Source organism: Stenella coeruleoalba (genome assembly GCF_951394435.1).
Source record: "Stenella coeruleoalba genome assembly, chromosome: 7".
NCBI lineage: Eukaryota > Metazoa > Chordata > Mammalia > Artiodactyla > Delphinidae > Stenella > Stenella coeruleoalba.
In genome coordinates this window covers 66748452-66768490 of record NC_137153.1, presented here as the reverse complement: position 1 = coordinate 66768490, position 20039 = coordinate 66748452, and the positions used below count along the sequence as shown (strand labels likewise).

Below are 20039 nucleotides of genomic sequence, written 5' to 3'. Positions count from 1 at the left end.
CTTGAAAGATACAAACTATCAAGACTTACTCAAGAAGAAACAGACAATATGAATGGCCCTATATTGATTTACTCAATACTCTGTAATGGCCTATAAGGGAAAAGAATCTTAAAAAGAGTGGATATATGTGTATGTATAACTGATTCACTTTGCTATACACCTGAAACTAACACAACATTGTAAATCAACTATAGTCCAATAAAATTTTTTTAAGTGAATCTGTAGTTTAAAATCTTCTCATTAAAAACTCCAGTCTTCATTGTTGAATTCTTCCAAATATTTAAGGAAGAAATATCAATTCTAAACAAACTCTATCAAAAAATTGAGGGAATTCTGTTGAACTAATTCTATGCAGCAAGTGTTACACTAAAAACCAAAGACATTGAAAACTACAGACCAATAGTTTTCATGAACAAAGATAAAAGAATACTAAATAAAATTTTAGCAAATCAAACCCAACAATACAGAAAAAGGATATATAATACATACAAAGGATACACACACACAAACATATATTTAAAAGATATAAAAATGCATCATGACCAAGTGGGGTTTATCCCAGGAATACAAGGTTGGTTAAATATTCAAAAATCAATCAATGTAATTTACCACATTAACAAATTAAAACAGAAAAATAATACGATGATGTCGATAGATGCAGAAAAAGCAGTTCAAAATCTAATATCCATTCCTAATAAAAGCACTCAATAAACTAGAAATAAAAGGCAACTTCTAAACATGATAAAGGGCATAGACCAAAGCACACTTACAGCTAACATCATAATTAATGGCAACAGACTGAATAAGATCAAGAGCAATGAACGGATGTCCACTCTCACCACCTCTTTTTTTCTTTTTCTCTCACCAGTTGTATCTAGCATTTTATTGGGGCTTCTAGTCATTGCAACAAGGCAAGACAAAGAAATAAATAATCCAGACTGGAAAACAGAAAGTAAAACTGTCTTTATTTAAAATAACATAATCATCCATGTAGAAAGTCTGATGTAATTTGCAAAGAAGCTAATAGAACTATAAATTGAGTTTAACAAAGATCCAGGATGTTACAATACACAAAAATCACTTTTATTTCTATATAATATAATAACAAAAGACAATTGGAAATTTAAATCTTTACCATTTATAATACAATTAGGTATTTTAAAGTATTTAGGGATAAATCTGACAAAGATGTGCAAGCCCTGTTCACTGAAAACTACCAAGCACAACTGAGAGAAATTAAAGAAGACCTAAATAAATGGAAAGACATACCTTGTTCAGGGGTCAGAAGATTCAATATGGTTAGATGTCCATTCTCCTGAGGTTGATATATGTTTGGTGCAATCCCAATCAATCTGATTTTAAAATGTACATAGAAATTCTGAGGACCTAGAATAGCCAAAACAATTTCTAAAAAGAAAAACAACACTAGAGGTCTCTACTATTTGCTTTCAAGACTTATTATAAAGCTACATTTATGTTAAGAGTGTGGTATTTCCATAAAGATAGACAAAGTCATCAGTGGAACAGCATAGATAGTTCAAAGATAGACTCAACTATATATACACAACAGATTATTCCCAAAGATGCGAAGTCAATTCAATAGAAAAAAAAAAGGTAATCTTTTCAACAAATGGTGTTGGAACAATTGCATATCCATATGCAAAAAACAAAAAAAGAAAGAACGAACGAAAAGAAAAAAACCATTAAACTTCAAGCCATACCTTGCACTACATATGAAAACTCAAGACGAATCACAGACATAAAAGGTAAAGGGTAAAACTATAAATCTAGAAGAAAACATAAGAGAAAATCTATGTGACACTGGGTTAAAGATTTTTTATGTAGGATATCAAAAATATGATCCATAAAATTTAAAAATTTGATATTTTGGAATTCATCAAAATTAAAAACTTCTGCTCTTAGAAAGATGGTACTAAAAAGAGTGAGAAGACAAGCCAAAGACTATAAGAAAACATTTGCAAAACATGTATTTGCTAAAAGACATATCTAGACTATATGAAGAACTCTTAAAACACAGTAAGACACAGTGATGTCAGCATTATGGTAGTATGAGACAGTCCCTTTACCTCTCCCCTTCTATCTATAACTAGTAAAACATGCATAATTTAACAAAGGCTCTGCTGCCCAACACATCAGGATGCTGGAGAGATCCACACGTTTGTACATCTAAAGGTGGGTGGATATGAACTCATAGAACAGACAGAACTGGGGGAATAGTGGAGGCAGTACAGCTATCCTGGTCCTCCTGGCCATGGTGGCTGAGGCTGCAGCCCCAGAGAACCTGATAGCAGCAACAGAGGTGGTGCACACAAGTCTGGCCCCTAAGCCGCAGCAGCACCCACATCCACAAGCAACTGGGCAGCAGTAGCATCAGGGCCCACAATCTAGTTCTTACCACCACAGTGGCACCCATGACTCCAGTCACCCATGAACATGACAACTCCAGAAGTGGTAGAGGGAACCATAATCCTGGCTTGTCCCAAATTTCCCCCTCTCCCTGCCACAGTGACAGTGCTCACAACCCAGGTGAACCTGGACACAGCAGAGCCACCCACCATTCTGGTGCCCCAGCAGCAATGCCAGAAATAGCACTGGCACCAGCAACAAGACACCAGTGACCCCAGGAGCACAAGTAGCAATAACAAGGGCACTGGTAACACCTCTGATAGAGGTGGTAGAGGAAGCAAAGTGCTGATTCTCAAATATAGCTAGAGCCATCTCAAGCAAGAGAAACCTAAAACTTGTGCTATAGCATCACCTAGTAAAAAACAAAAGGAAGGACTTAATTACCAACCCGTTGAAAAATTAAAATCAAATTGACCAAAAGCTCTACCTAAACAAGAAAGATGTTCACTACTTCAAGTACACCACAGAGGAACAAGTCATCAAGCACCATGAAAAACCATAGTGACACGATATTTTAAAAAGAAAATGAAAGAGGGAGGGGATATGGGGATATATGTATACATATAGCTGATTCACTTTGTTATACAACAGAAACTAACACAACACTGTAAAGCAATTATACTCCAATAAAGATGTTAAAAAGAAAAAAGAAAAGAAAATGACAATTCTCCAGAAACCAAACTTAAAATCTTGAAAGACTGTGAGGACAAGATAGCAGAGTAAAAGGACCTTGAGCTCACCTCTTATCATGAACACACCAAAATCACAACTAACTGCTGAACAACCATCGATTAAAAGGACTGGAATCTACAAAAAAAAAAAAAAGGTATTCTATATCCAAAGACACAAAGAAGAAACCACAAGACAGTAGGAGGGGTGCACTCTTGATATAATCAAATTCCATACCACACAGGTGGGTGACCCACAACCTGGAGAATAATTATATTGCAGAAGTTCTCCCACAGGAGTGAGAGCTCTGAGCCACATGCCAGGCTCCCCAGCCTAGGGGTCCAGAATTGGGAGGAGGAGCTCCCAGAGCATTTGGCTTTGAATGCCAGCAATTGATTGCAGGAGCTCCACAGGACTGGAGGAAACAGAGACTCCACTCTTAAGAGCACACACAAGGTCTCACATGCACCAAGACCCAGCGCAAAAGTAGTGACTCCATAGGAGTCTAGCCCAGACCTACCTGCAGGTCTTGAAAGGTCTCCTGGGGAGACAGGGGATGGCTGTGTCCCTCTCTGGGGTCAAAAAAGCTGGTGGTGGACACAGCAAGGACCTAAATGACCTCTGACTAAATGCAGACATTTTGGTTCCTTGGCATGGAGACCTGGGCCCACCCAGTAGCCTGTAAGCTCCAGTGCTAGGACACCTAAGGCCAAACAACCAATAGGGTGGGAACACAAGCCCACCCATCAGTAGACAGGCTGCCTAAAGACTTCCTGATCCCACAGCCAGCCTAAGACATGCCCCTTGACACTGTCCTGCCCACCAGAGGGCCAAGAAACAGCTCTACCCACCAGTGGGCAGGCATTGACTCCTCCCACCAGGAAGCCTGCACAAGCCTCTAGACCAGCCTCACCCACCAGGGGCCAGACACCAGAAGCAAGGAAATTACAATCCTGCAGCCTGTGGAACTGAGTCCACAAACACAGGTCAGAACCTACCCTGGAACCAGCTGGTCCCTGGCTCTTGGGTGATGAGAGGGGAGTGTACTTCTGGGACACATAGGACAGCCCCTACAGAAGACCACTCCAAGGTTGAGAAATGTAACCAAGCTACTACATACATAAAAATACAAATAGAAATTCAAAAATGAGATGGCAAAGGAATATGTTCCAGACAAAGGAACAAGATAAAACCCCAGAAGAACAACTAAGTGAAGTGGAGATAGGCAACCTACCCATGAAAGAGTTCCAAGAAATGGCTACAAAGATGATCCAAGAACTCATAAAAAGAACAGATACACAGACTGAGAAGTCACAAGAAGTTCTTAGCAAAGAGATAGAAAATATAAAGAACAACCAAACAGAGTTGAAGAATACAATAACTGAAATGAAAAACACACTAGAAGGAATCAATAGCAGAATGAATGAGGCAGAAGAATGAATCATTGAACTGGAAGACACAGTGGTGGATATCACCGCTATGGAACAGAATAAAGAAAAAAGAATGAAAAGAAATGAGGACAGTTTAAGAGACATCTGGGACAACAGCAAACACACCAACATTCACATTATAGGGGTCCCAGAAGGAGAAGAGGGAGAGAAGGAGCCTGAGAAAATATTCAAAAAGACAAACAGTCACCCAAGTCCAGGAAGCACAGAGTCCCTTATAGAATTAACCCATGGAGGAACACACCAAGACACATACTAATCAAATTGACAAAAATTAAAGACAAAGGGAAAATATTAAAAGCAACAAGGAAAAAGCAGCAAATAACATACAAGGGAATCCCCATAAGACTATCAGCTGATTTTTCAGCAGAAACTCTACAGGCCAGAAGGGAGTGGAAAAATATATTTAAAGTGATGAAAGGGAAAAAGCTACAACCAAAAATACTCGACCCAGCAAGGCTCTCATTCACATTCGATGAGAAATCAAAAGCTTTACAGACAAATGAAAGCTTAAAGAATTCAGCACCACCAAACCAGTGTTATGACAAATGCTAAAGGAACTTCTTTAAGTGGAAAAAAAAGGCCACAACTAGAAACAAGAAAATTACAAAATGGGAAAGCTCACTAGTAAAGCAAACATACAGTAAGTGTAGGAAATCATGGACACACAAATATGATATCAAAACGAGCAATCGTGAGTTCCTCTGGCACAAATGCTGGATACCTGAAATGCAATTGAAATTAAGAGATCAGCAACCTAAAACAATCATGTATACATATAGACTGCTAGAGCAAAACCTCATGGTAACTACAAAAATCTATAATAGATAATACACACAAAAAAGAAAAAGGAATCCAAACACAATATTAAAGATAGTCATAAATCACAAGAGGAGATAACAAAAGAGGAAAGGAATAAAAAAAACCTACAAAAACAAATCCAAAACAATTAACAAAATGGCAATAACAACATATGTATCAATAATTACCTTAAATATAAACGGATTAAATGCTCCAATCAAAAGACATAGACTGGCTGAATGGATACAAAAACAAGACCCATAAGGATGCTGTCTACAAGAGACCCACTTCATATCTAGAGACACATACAGACTGGAAGTGTGGGGATAGAAAAAGGTATTCCATGAAAATGGAAATCAAAGGAAGCTGAATTAGTGATACTCATATCAGACAAAATAGACTTTATTTGTCTGTTTGTTTGTTTTTTGGCCACTGTGCAGCTTGGGGGATCTTAGTTCACCAGCTAGGGATTCAACCCAGGCCATGGCAGTGAAAGCACCAAATCCTAACCACTGGACCACAAGGGAATTCCCCAAAATAGACTTTAAAATAAAGACTGTTACAGGAGACAAAGAACAAAACTACATAATGATCACAGAATCAATCCAAGAAGAAGATATAACACTTGTAATAAATATATATGCACAGAACATAGGAACACCTCAATATATAAGGCAAATGTTAACAGATATAAAAGGATAAATTGACAGTAACACAATAATAGTGGGAGACTTTAACACTTCACTTACATCAGTAGACACATCATGCAGACAGAATATCAATAAGGAAACACAGGCCTTAAAAGACACATTAGACCAGATGGGCTTAGTTAATATTTATAGAGCATTCCATCTGAAAGCAGCAGAATACACATTCTTTCAAGTTCACATAGACCATTCTCCAGAATAGATAACATGCTGGGCCACAAAAGAAGTCCTGGTAAATTTTTAAAAACTGAAATCATATCAAGCATCTTTTCCAACCACAGTGCTATGAGATTGGAAATCAACTACAAGGAAAAAAAACTTCAAAAAACACAAACACGTGGAGGCTAAGCAATAAGCTAGTAAACAACCAATAGATCACTGAAGAAATCAAAGAGGAAATTAAAAATACTTAGAGACAAAAGAAAATGAAAACACGACAATACAAACCCTATGGGATATGGGAAAAGCAGTTCTAAGGGGGAAATTTATAGCAATACAGTCTTACCACAGGAAACAAGAAAAATCTCAAATAAACAACCCAACCTTACAACTAAAGAAGAACAAACAAAAGCTAAAGTTAGTAAAAGGAAAGAAATCATAAAGATCAGAGCAGAAATAAATGAAATAGAGACTAAGAAAACAATAGAAAAGATGAATGCAAGTAAAAGCTGGTTCTTTGAGTTGATAAACCTTTAGCCAGACTCATCAAGAAAAAAGGGAGAGAGCCCAAATCAATAAAATCAGAAATGAAAAAGGAGAAATTACAACTGACACCACAGAAATACAAAGGATTTTAAGACACTACTATGAGCAGCTATATACCAATAAAATGGACAACCTGGAGGAAATGGACAAATTCTTAGAAAGGTACAATCTCCCAAGACCGAACCAGAAAGAAATAAAAAATATGAACAGAATAATCACAAGTACTGAAATTGAAACTGTGATTTAAAAACTCCCAACAAACAAAAGTGCAGGACCAGATGGCCTCACAGGCAAATTCTATGAAACATTTAAAGAAGAGGAGAGACGCTCACGATGGCAGAAGAGTAAGACGTGGAGATCACCTTCCTCCCCACAAATACACCAGAAATACATCTATACGTGGAACAACTCCTACAGAACACCTATTGAATGCTGGCAGAAGACCTCAGCCTTCCCAAAAGGCAAGAAAATCCCCACGAACCTGGGTAGGGCAAAAGAAAAAACAGACAAAAGAATAGGGATGGGACCAGCACCGCTGGGAGGGAACTGTGAAGGAGGAAAAGTTTCCACACACTAGGAAGCCCCTTCACTGGCAGAGACCGGGGGTGACGGGGGGAAAGCTTCGGAGACATGGAGGACAGCATAGCAACAGGGGTGCAGAGGGCAAAGCTAAGAGATTCCCGCACAGAGGATTGGTGCTGACCAGCACTCACCAGCCTGAGAGGCTTGTCTGCTCACCGGCCAGCCAGGACGGGTGGGGGCTGGGAGTTGAGGCTTGGGCTTCGGTTATATCCCAGGGAGAGGACTGGAGTTGGCTGCGTGAACAAAGCCTGAAGGGGGCTAGTGCACCACAATTAGCCGGGAGGGAGTCAGGGGAAAAAAGTCTGGAACCACTTAAGAGGCAAGAGTCCATTGTTTCATGGTGCGTGAGATGAGGGGATTCAGAGCACCGCCTAAACGAGCTCCTGAGAGCGGTGGGAGCCACGCCTATCAGCACAGACACCAGAGACGGGCATGAAACGCTAAGGCTGCTGCTGCAGCCACCCAGAAGCCTATGTGCAAGCACAGGTCACTATCCACACCTCCCCTCCTGAGAGTCTGTGCAGCCCGCCACTGCCAGGGTCCTGTGATCCAGGGACAACTTCCCCAGGAGAACACACGGCATGCCTCAGCCTGTTGCAACGTGATGGTGGCCTCTGCCGCCACAGGCTCGCCCAGCAAGCCGCATCGCTTCCTCCCCCAAGGCGTGAGTGAGCCAGAGCCACCTAATCAGCTGCTACTTTAACCCCATCCTATCTGAGCCAAGAAAGGACGCCCTTAGGCACCCTACATGCAGAGGTGGGGCCAAACACAAAGCTGAACGCCAGGAGCTGTGCAAAGAAGAGAAAGGGAAATCTCTCCCAGTGGCCTCAAGAGCAGTGGATTAAATCTACACAATCAACTTGATGTACACTGTATCTGGGGAATACCTGAATAGACAACGAACCATCCCAAAATTGAGGCAGTGGACTTTGGGAGCAACCATATATTTCTTTTTTCCTTTTTCTCTTTTTGTGACTGTGTATGTTTATGCTTCTTGGTGTGATTTTATCTGTATAGCTTCGCTTTTACCATTTGTCCTAGGGATCTGTCTGTCTATTTTTTTGTATTTTTTCTTTTTTTAGTATAGTTTTTAGCGCTTGTTATCATTGGTGGATTTGTTTTTTGGTTTTGTTGCTCTCTTCCTCCTTTTTTAATTACTTTTTAATATTTTATTTTAAAAACTTTATTTTCTTTTTTTCTTTCTTTTTTTCTCCCTTTTCTTCTGAGCTATGTGGCTGACAGGGTCTTGGTGCTCTGGCCGGGTGTCAGGCCTGTGCCTCTGATGTAAGAGAGTCGAGTTCAGGACACTGGTCCATCAGAGACCGCCCGGCTCCATGTAATATGAAATGGAGAAAGCTCTCCCAGAGATCTCTATCTCAATGCTAAGACCCAGCTCCACTCAACGACCAGCAGGCTACAGTGCTGGGCACCCTAAGTCAAACAACTAGCAAGACAGGAACACAACCCCACCCATTAGCAGAGAGGCTGCCTAAAAGCATAATAAGGTCACAGACACCCCAAAACACACCACCAACACGGTCCTGCCCACCAGAAAGACAAGATCCAGCCTCATCCACCAGAAAACAGGCAACAGTGCCCTCCACCAGGAAGGCTTCACAACCCACTGAACCAACCTTAGCCACTGGAGGCAGACACCAAAAACAATGGGAACTATGAACCTGCAGCCTGTGAAAAGGAGACCCCAAACACAATAAGTTAAGCAAAATGAGAAGACAGAGAAACACACAGCAGATGAAGAAGCAACGTAAAAACCTACCAGACCAAACAAATAAAGAGGAAATTAGCAGTCTACCTGAAAAAGAATTCAGAGTAATGATAGTAAAGATATCCAAAATCTTGGAAACAGAATGGGGAAAATACAAGAAACATTTAACAAGGATCTAAAAGACCTAAAGAGCAAACAAAAAATGATGAACAACACAATAAATGAAATTAAAAATTCTCTAGAAGGAGTCAATAGCAGAATAACTGAGGCAGAAGAACGGATGAGTGACCTGGAAGATAAAATAGTGGAAATAACTACTGCAGAGCAGAATAAAGAAAAAAGAATGAAAAGAATTGAGGACAGTCTCAGAGACCTCTGGGACAACATTAAATGCAACTACATTCAAAATATAGGGGTCCCAGAAGAAGAAGAGAAAACGAAAGGGACTGAGAAAATATTTGAAGAGATTATAGTTGAAAACTTCCCTAATATGGGAAAGGAAAGAGTCAGTCAAGTTCAGGAGGCTCAGAGAGTCCTATAGAAGATAAATCCAATGTGAAACACGCCAAGACACATATTAAACAAACTACCAAAATTAAATACAAAGAAAAAACATTAAAAGCAGCTAGGGAAAAACAACAAATAACACACAAGGGAATCCCCATAAGGTTAACAGCTAATCTTTCAGTAGAAATGCTGCAAGCCAGAAAAGAGGGCAGGACATATTTAAACTGATGAAAGGGAAAAACCTACAACCAAGATTACTCTACCCAGAAAGAATCTCATTCAGATTCGATGGAGAAATTAAAACCTTTACAAACAAGCAAAAGTTAAGAGAATTCAGCACCGCCAAACCAGCTTTACAACAAATGCTAAAGGAACTTCTCTAGGCAGGAAACACAAATAAAGGAAGGCAACTACAATAACAAAACAAAACCAATTAAGAAAATGGGAATAGGAACATACATATTGATAATTACCTTAATGTTAAGTGGATTAAAGGCTCCAACCAAAAGACATAGACTGGCTGAATGGATACAAAAACAAGACCGATATATGCTGTCTATGAGAGACCCACTTCAGACCTAGGGACACATACAGACTGAATATGAGGGGATGGAAAAGAGATATTCAATTCCAATGGAAATCACAAGAAGGCTGGACTAGCAATTCTCATATCAGACAAAATAGACTTTAAAATAAAGACTATTACAAGAGACAAAGAAGGATACTACATAATGATCAAGGGATCAATCCAAGAAGAAGATATAACAACTGTAAATATTTATGAACCCAACATAGGAGCACCTTAATACATAAGGCAAATACTAACAGCCATAAAAGGGGAAATCGATAGTAACACAATCATAGTAGGGGACTTTAACACCCCTTTTTTCACCAATGGACAGATCATCCAAAATGAAAATAAACAAGGAAACACGAGCTTTAAATGACACATTAAAAAAGATGGACTTACTTGGTATTTATACAACTATCCACCCAAAAACAACAGAATACACTTTCTTCTCAAGTGCTCATGGAACATTCTCCAGGATAGATCATATCTTGGGTCACAAATCAGCCTTGGTAAATTTAAGAAAATTGAAATTGTATCAAGTATCTTTTCTGACCACAACGCTATGAGACTAGATATCAATTACCGGAAAATATCTGTAAAAAATACAAACACCTGGAGGCTAAACAATACACTACTAAATAACCAAGAGATCACTGATGAAATCAAAAGGAAATCAAAAAATACGTAGAAACAAATGAAAATAAAAACACGACGACCCAAAACCTATTGGGTGCTGCTAAAGCAGTTCTAAGAGGGAAGTTTATAGCAACACAATCCTACCTCAGGTAACAAGAAAAATCTCAAATAAACAGCCTAACCTTACCCCTAAAGCAATTAAAGAAAGAAGAACAAACAACAAACAAACAAACAAAACCCCAAAGATAGCAGAAGGAAAGAAATCATAAAGATCAGAGCAGAAATAAATGAAAAAGAAATGAAGGAAACAATAGCAAAAATCAATAAAACTAAAAGCTTGTTCTTTGAGAAGATAAACAGAATTGATAAACCATTAGCCAGACTTATCAAGAAAAAAAGGGAGAAGACTCAAATCAATAGAAATTAGAAATGAAAAAGGAGAAGTATAAACTGACACTGCAGAAATACAAAGGATCATGAGAGATTACTACAAGCAACTATATGCCAACAAAATGGACAACCTTGAAGAAATGGACAAATTCTTAGAAAAGCACAACCTTCTGAGAATGAACCAGGAAGAAATAGAAAATATAAACAGAGCAATCACAAGCACTGAATTGAAACTGTGATTAAAAATCTTCCAAATAAAAGCCCAGGACCAGAGGACTTCACAGGCGAATTCTATCAAAAATTTAGAGAAGAGCTAACACCTATCCTTCTCAAACTCTTCCAAAATATAGCAGAGGGAGGAACACTCCCAAACTCATTCTACGAGACCACCATCACCCTGATACCAAAACCAGACAAAGATGTCAAAAAGAAAGAAAACTACAGGCCAATATCACTGATGAACATAGACGTAAAAATCCTCAACAAAATACTAGCAAAGAGAACCCAGCAGCACATTAAAAGGATCATGCACAATGATCAAGTGGGGTTTATCCCAGGAATGCAAGGATTCTTCAATATATGCAAATCAATCAATGTGATACACCATATTAACAAAATGAAGGATAAAAACCATATGATCATCTCAATAGATGCAGAAAAAGCTTTTGACAAAATTCAACACCCATTTATGATAAAAACCCTCCAGAAAGTAGGCATAGAGGGAACTTACCTCAACATAATAAAGGCCATATGTGACAAACCCACAGCCAATATCGTTCTCAATGGTGAAAACCTGAAACAATTTTCACTAAGATCAGGAACAAGACAAGGTTGCCCACTATCACCACTATTATTCAACATAGTTTTGGAAGTTTTAGCCAAAGCAACCAGAGAAGAAAAAGAAATAAAACGAATTCAAATCAGAAAGGAAAAAGTAAAGCTGTCACTGTTTGCAGATCGCAGGATACTATACATAGAGAATCCTAAAGATGCCACCAGAAAACTAATAGAGCTAATCAATGAATTTGGTAAAGTAGCAGGATACAAAATTAATGGAGAGAAATCTCTTGCATCCTTATACACTAATGATGAAAACCTGAAAGAGAAATTAAGGAAACACTCCCATTTACCATTGCAACAAAAAGAATAAAATACCTAGGAATAAACCTACCTAAGGAGACAAAAGACCTGTATGCAGAAAACTATAAGACACTGATGAAAGAAATTAAAGATGATACAAACAGATGGAGAGATATACCATGTTCTTGGATTAGAAGAATCAACACTGTGAAAATGACTATACTATCCAAAGCAATCTACAGATTCAATGCAATCCCTATCAAACTACCAATGGCATTTTTCACAGAACTAGAACAAAAAATTATACAATTTGTATGGAAACACAAAAGACCCCAAGTAGCCAAAGCAATCTTGTGAACGAAAAACAGAGCTGGAGGAATCATTATCCCAGATTTCGGACTATACTACAAAGCTACAGTAATCAAGACAGTATGGTACTGGCACAAAAATAGAACTACAGATCAATGGAAGAAGAGAGAAAGCCCAGAGATAAACCCACGCACATATAGTCACCTTATTTTTGATAAAGGAGGCAAGAATATACAATGGAGAAAAGACAGTCTCTTCAATAAGTGGTGCTGGGAAAACTGGACAGCTACATGTAAAAGAACGAAATTAGAACACTCCCTAACACCATACACAAAAATAAGCTCAAAATGGATTAAAGACCTAAATGTAAGGCCAGATACTATAAAACTCTTAGAGGAAAACATAGGCAGAACACTCTATGATATAAATCACAGCAAGATCCTTTGTGACCCACCTCCTAGAAAAATGGAAATAAAAACAAAAGTAGACAAATGGGACCTAATGAAACTTAAAAGCTTTTGCACAGCAAAGGAAAACACAGACAAGACAAAAAGACAACCCTCAGAATGGGAGAAAATTTTTGCCAATGAAGCAACTGACAAAGGATTAATCTCCAAAATTTATAAGCAGCTCATGCAGCTCATTATGATAAAAACAAACAACTGAATCCAAAAATGTGCAGAAGACCTAAATAGACATTTCTCTACAGAAGATATACAGATTGCCAACAAACACATGAAAGGATGCTCAACATCACTAATCATTAGAGAAATGCAGATCAAAACTACAATGAGGTATCACCACACCAGTCAGAATGGCCATCATCAAAAAATCTACAAACAATAAATGCTGGAGAGGGTGTGGAGAAAAGGGAACACTCTTGCATTGTTGGTGGGAATGTACGTTGATACATTCACTATGGAGAATAGTATGGAGGTTCCTTAAAAAGCTACAAATAGAACTACCATATGACCCAGCAATCCCACTACTGGGCATATACCCTGAGAAGACCATATTTCAAAAAGAGTCATGTACCACAACATTCATTGTAGCTCTATTTACAATAGCCAGGACATGGAAGCAACCTAAGTGTCCATCACCAGATGACTGGATAAAGAAGATGTGGCAAATAAATACAATGGAATATTACTCATCCATAAAAAGAAACGAAATTGAGTTATTTGTAGTGAGGTGGATGGACCTAGAGTCTGTCATACAGAGTGAAGTAAGTCAGAAAGAGAGAAATAAATACTGTATGCTAACACATATATATGGAATCTCCAAAAAAAAAAAAAGAAAGATAGAAAGGTTTTGAAGAACCTAGGGGCAGGACAGGAATAAGGATGCAGACGTAGAGAATGGACTTGAGGACATTGGGAGAGGGAAGGGTAAGCTGGGACGAAGTGAGAGAGTGGCATAGACTTATATATACTACCAAATGTAAAATAGATAGCTAGTGGGAAGCAGCCGCATAGCACAGGAAGATCAGTTCAGTGCTTTGTGACCACCTAGATGGGTGGGATGGTGAGGGTGGGAGGGAGACACAAGAGGGAGAAGATATGGGGATATATGTATACGTATAGCTGATTCACTTTGCTATAAAGCAGAAACGAATACACCATTGTAAAGCAATTATACCCCAATAAACACGTTAAAAAAATAAAGAAGAATTAACATCTATCCTTCCAAAACTATTACAAAACATTGCAGAGGAAGGAACACTCCAAACTCATTCAATGAGGCCACCATCACCCTGATACTAAAACCAGACAGAGATACCACAAAAAAAGAAAGTTATAGGCCAATATCACTGATGAACACAGACACGAAAATCCTCAGCAAAAAACTAGCAAACTGTATCCAACAGTATATTAAAAGGATCTACACCATGATCAAGTGTGATCAATCCGAGGGATGCAAGTGTTTTTCAATATCTACAAATCAATCTGTGTGATATATCACATTAACAAATTAAAGAATAAAAACCATATAATTACCTCAATAGATGCAGAAAAGATTTTGATAAAAAATTCAACATCCATTTATGATAAAAAAAAAATAACTCCAGAAAGTGGGCATAGGGGGAACCTACCTCAACATAATAAAGGCCATATATGACAAACCCAAAACCAACATCAAACTCAACAGTGAAAAACTGCGAGCATTTCCTCTAAGACAGCAGTCCCCATCCTTTCTGGCACCAGGGACCAGTTTTGTGGAAGACAATTTTTCCATGGACAGGGGGTGAGGGGGATGATTCAGGTGGTAACTGAGCAATGGAGGGGATGGTTCAAGTGGTAATGTGAGTGATGGGGGGATGCTTCAGATGGTAATGCAAGCAATGGTTCAGGTGGTAATGAGAGAGATGGGGAGCAGCAGATGAAGCTTTGCTCGCTCACCCACTTCTCACCTCCTGCTGTGTGGTCCAGTTCCTTAAAGGCTGTGGACCGGTACCAGTCCATGTCCCGGGGTTGGGGATCTCTGCTCTAAGATCAGGAACAAGACAAGGATAACAACTCTCACCACTTTTATTCAGTATAGTTTTGGAAGTCCTAGAAACAGCAATCAGAGAATTAAAAGAAATAAAGGGGATCCAAACTGGAAAAGAAGAATAAAATTGTCACTATTTGCAGGTGACATGATACTATACATAGAAAATCCTAAAGATGCTACTCGAAAAGTACTAGAGGTCATCAATGAATTTGGTAAAGTTGCAGGATACAAAGTTAATACCCAGAAATCTGTTACGTTTCTATATACTAACAACAAAAGGTCAGAAAGAGAAATCAAGAAAACAATCCCATTTACCATCACACCAAGAACAATAAAATACCTAGGAATATACCTACCTAAGGAGGCAAAAGAACTGTACTCTGAAAACTATAAGATGCTGATGAAAGAAATCAAAGAAGGCACAAACAAATGAAAAGATATACCATGTTCTTAGATTGGAAGAAGCAATATTGTCAAAATGATTATACCACCCAAGGCAATCTACAGATTCAACACAATCCCTATCAAATTACCAATGGCATATTTCCCAGAACTAGAACAAAAAAATTTTTAATTTGTGTGGAAACACAGAAGACCCGAAATAGCCAAAGCAATCTTGAGAAAGAAAAATGGAGCTGGAAGAATCAGGCTACCCAGCTTCAGACTATACTACAGAGTTACAGTCATCAGAACAGTATGGTACTGGCACAAAAACAGAAATAAGATCAGTGGAACAGGATAGAAAGCCCAGAAATAAACCCATGTACCTATGGTCAAGTAATCCATGATCAAGGCAAGAACATACAATAGAGAAAAGACAGTCTCTTCAATAAGTGGTGCTGGGAAAACCAGACAGCTACATGTAAAAGAATGAAATTAGAACATTTACTAACACCATACACAAAAATAAACTCAAAATGGATTAAAGTTCTAAATGTAAGACCAGATAACTATAAAACTCCAAGGAAAACATAGTAAAGAGACTCTTTGACATAAATTGGAGCAATATCTTTTTGAATCCACCTCCTAGAGGAATGAAAATAAAAACAAAAATAAACAAATGGGACCTAATTAAACTTAAAAGCTATTACACACCAAAGGAAACCGTAAACAAAACAAAAAGACTACCTACAGAATGGGAGAAAAATTTTGCACACATTGAGACTGACAAGGGATTAATCTCCAAAACATAAAAACAGTTCATGCAGCTCAAAACAAAAAAACAAACAACCCAAAGAAAAAATAGGCAGAAGACCTAAATAGACATTTCTGCAAAGAAGACATACAGATGGCTAAAAAGCATGTGAAAATATGCTCAACATCACTAATTATTAGAGAAATGCAAGAAAAAACTACAGTGAGGTATCACCTCACAGTGGTCAGAATGGCCATCATCAAAAAGTCTACAAATAATAAATGTTGGGTTTCCCTGGTGGCACAGTGCTTAAGAATCCACCTGCCAATGCAGGGGACACGGGTTCGAGCCCTGGTTCGGGAAGATCCCACATGCCACAGAGCAACTAAACCCGTGCACCACAACTACTGCACCTGCTCTCCAGAGCCCACGAGTCACAACTCCTGAAGCCCGGGTGCCTAGAACCTGTGCTCTGCAACAAGAGAAGCCACTGCAATGAGAGGCCTGTGCACCGCAACGAAGAGTAGCCCCTGTTCATTGCAACTAGAGAAAGCCCACGCACAGCAACAAAGACCCAACGCAGCCAAAAATAAATAAATAAATAAATTTTTAAAAATTAATTAAATAATTAATTAATTTTTAAAAATAAATAATAAATGCTGGAGAGGGTGTGGAGAAAAAGGAACTCTTCATCCACTGTTGGTGGATATGCAAATTGGTGCAGCCACTATGCAGAACAGTATGGAGGTTCCTCAAAAACTAAAAGTAGAGCTACTGTATGATCCTGCAATCCCACTGCTGGGCATGTATCTGGAGAAATCCATAATTTGAAAAGATACATGCACCCCAATATTCATAGCAGCACTATGTACAGTAGCCAAGACATGGAAACAAGCTAAATGTCCATCGACAGATGAAGGGATAAAGAAGATGTGGTATAAATATACAATGGAATACTACTTAGCCATAAAAAAGAATGAAAAAAATGCCATTTGCAGCAATATGGATGGACCTAGATATTATCATACTAAGTGAAGTAAGCCAGGCAAAGACAAATATCATACGATATCACTTATATGTGAAATCTTAAAAAAAGACAGAGACACAAATGAACATATTTTGAAAACAGAAAGAGACTCACAGACACAAAAAACAAGCTTACAGTTACCATAGGTAAAAGAGGGTGGGGGAGGGATAACTTAGGTGACTGGGATTAACATACACATACTACTACATATAAAACAGATAACCAACAAGGATCTACTATATAGCACAGGGAACTATACTCAATATTATGTAATAACCAATAAGGAAAAAGAACCTGAAAAAGAATATATATATACGTATATATGTGTATATATGTATATATGTGTATATATGTATATATGTGTGTATACAGATGTATAACTGAATCATTGTGCTGTACACCTGAAACTTATATAATATTGTAAATCAACTATACTTCAATAAAAGTTTTTTAATTAAAAAATATTTTAATATACTGTCAGCCATCACAAAAATAAAATAAAATTCTTCTTTCCTCCATTGAGAAAAAAATAAAAAAGACTGTACTCTAAGTGATAGAGAATTCAAAATGGTTGTCATGAAGAAACTCAATGAGCTACAAGAAAACTCAGAAAGGCAGTTCAATGGGCTTAGGAATAAAATTAATGAATAGAACAAATACTTTACCAAATAGATCGAAATTCTGAAAAATTCTGGAGCTCAGCAACTCAGTAAATGTGATGAAGAATGCATTAGAAAGCACTGGAAATAGAGCAGACCATATGGAAGAGAGAATTAGGAAGCTTGAAGATCTTGAATCTTGAAATGATTCAGGTAGAAGAAGAGAGAGAACTAAGATATTTTTTAAAAAATAAAGATGCTCTATGAGAACTGCGTGACTCCATTAGAAAGGCAACATAAGGATAATGGGTATCACAGAAGGAGAAGAGAGGGAGAGGGGAGCAGAGAGCTTATTTAAAGAAATAATAGCTTAGAACTTCCCAAACCTGGGGGAATAAACTAGATATACAAGTACATGAAACTAAGAGAACACATAATTGCCTCAACATTAAAAAAGGCCTTCTCCAAGACACAGTATATTAACACTGTCAAAAGGCAATGATAAAGAAAGAATTTTAAAGGCAGCCAGTGCAGGGGTGGGGGAGTAGAAAAACACAGTAACCTACAAAGGTACCCCCCAACCCCCATTAGGCTATCAGCATATGTCTCAACAGAAATTCTACAGGTCAGGAGGGAGTGGAATGACATACTCAAAATCTTGAAAGATAAAAATGGTCCGCCAAGAATACTTTATACAGCAAAGTTATGATATGAAGGAGAAATACAAAAAAACAAACACAAAAAAAACAAAAGCTGAGGAAATTCATCATCACTAGACCTCCCTTACAAGAAATGTTGAATGGATCTCTTCTAGCTGAAATGAAAAGGCCAAAGTATACTAACCTTTGAATAAAGTGATAAACAGACAGAATAAAAATATTGCAACTCTGTATCAGAATATCTTGTTAAACACTTAATTGTAGCATAAATGTTAAAGGGGATAAAAGCATTAAAAACCATAGCAATTTCAATTTGGAAACAAACACACAATATAAAAAGGGATAATTTGTGACCATAAAAATATAAAAGGAGAAGAGGAAAAGGACATAACTTGTATAGGTAAATGAAGATAAGATATTATCAGTAGATAAAGGACCATTTTATCTATGAGATGTCTTATACAAACCCCATGGTAAACACAAAACAAAAATCTAGAGCAGAGACACAAAACATAATAAAAGAGGAATCTGAGGAAAAACATCATAGAAAACCACCAAACTAAAAAAGCAGATAGAAACACAAGGAAAAAGAAAGAATTGAGATACAGAGCAACCAAAAAACAAAAGACCAAATGGCAGTACTAAGTCCTCATATCTCAATTACCCTCAATATAAATGGATGGAATTCACCAATGAAAATTGAGCCATTGGCTCAAAAATGAGCCATTCCACAGAGGGACTTGGTGGATTAAAAACAAGTACCAACTATATGCTGCCTTCAGAAGACTAATCTCAGGTCTAAAGACAAACACAGACTCAGAGGGAAGTATTGGAAGATGATACTCCAAGCAAATAGCAGCCAAAAGAAAGCAGGTGTAGCCATACTCATATCCAACAAAATAGACTTCCTATCAAAAAAGGTAACAAGAGACAAGATGGACATTTTATAATGATAAAAGGGATAATCCATTAAGGAGGCATAACAATGATCAATATATCAATATATATGCAGTTAACATAGGAGCACCAAAATATATAAAGCAATTATTAACAGACCTAAAGGGAAAAATTGATAGTAATACAATAATAGCAGTGGGGTTCAACACCCCACTTATAAAGATGGATAGATCATCCAGACAGTAAGTCAACAAGGAAATATCAGCCTTCAATGAAACATTACCAGATGGATTTAATAAGTATATATAGAACATTCCAAAAGCAGTGGAATACACATTCTTCTCAAGTGCACATAAAATGTTCTCAAGGATAGACCATATGTTTGGACACAAAAGAAGTTTCAATAAATTTAAGAAGACAAATCATATCAAGCAACTTTTCTGACCACAACAGTAAGAAACTAGAAATCAACTACAAAAAGAACGCTGGAAAAATAAAAAACATGTGGAGTAAACAACATGCTACTGAACACTACTGGGTCAACAAGGAAATCAAAGAAGAAATTTAAAAATACCTAAAGACAAATGAAAATACAACATAACAAAGTCTATGGGATGCAGCAAAAACAGTACTAAGAGGGAATTTTAGAACAATGGAGGCCTATCTCAAGA

General features: G+C 37.7%; 1 protein-coding gene across 1 annotated transcript in view; it reads right to left on the bottom strand.

Moving 5' to 3' along the window:
• Nucleotides 1–1307: 1307 nt before the first annotated feature.
• Nucleotides 1308–20039, bottom strand: part of LOC307188841 (uncharacterized protein) — a 121170-nt gene continuing 102438 nt past the window's right edge. Inside the window, exon 4 of the mRNA XM_079926507.1 lies at nt 1308–1352. The gene's annotated coding sequence lies outside the window, so the exon portion shown is untranslated. The remainder of the gene's footprint in view (nt 1353–20039) is intronic.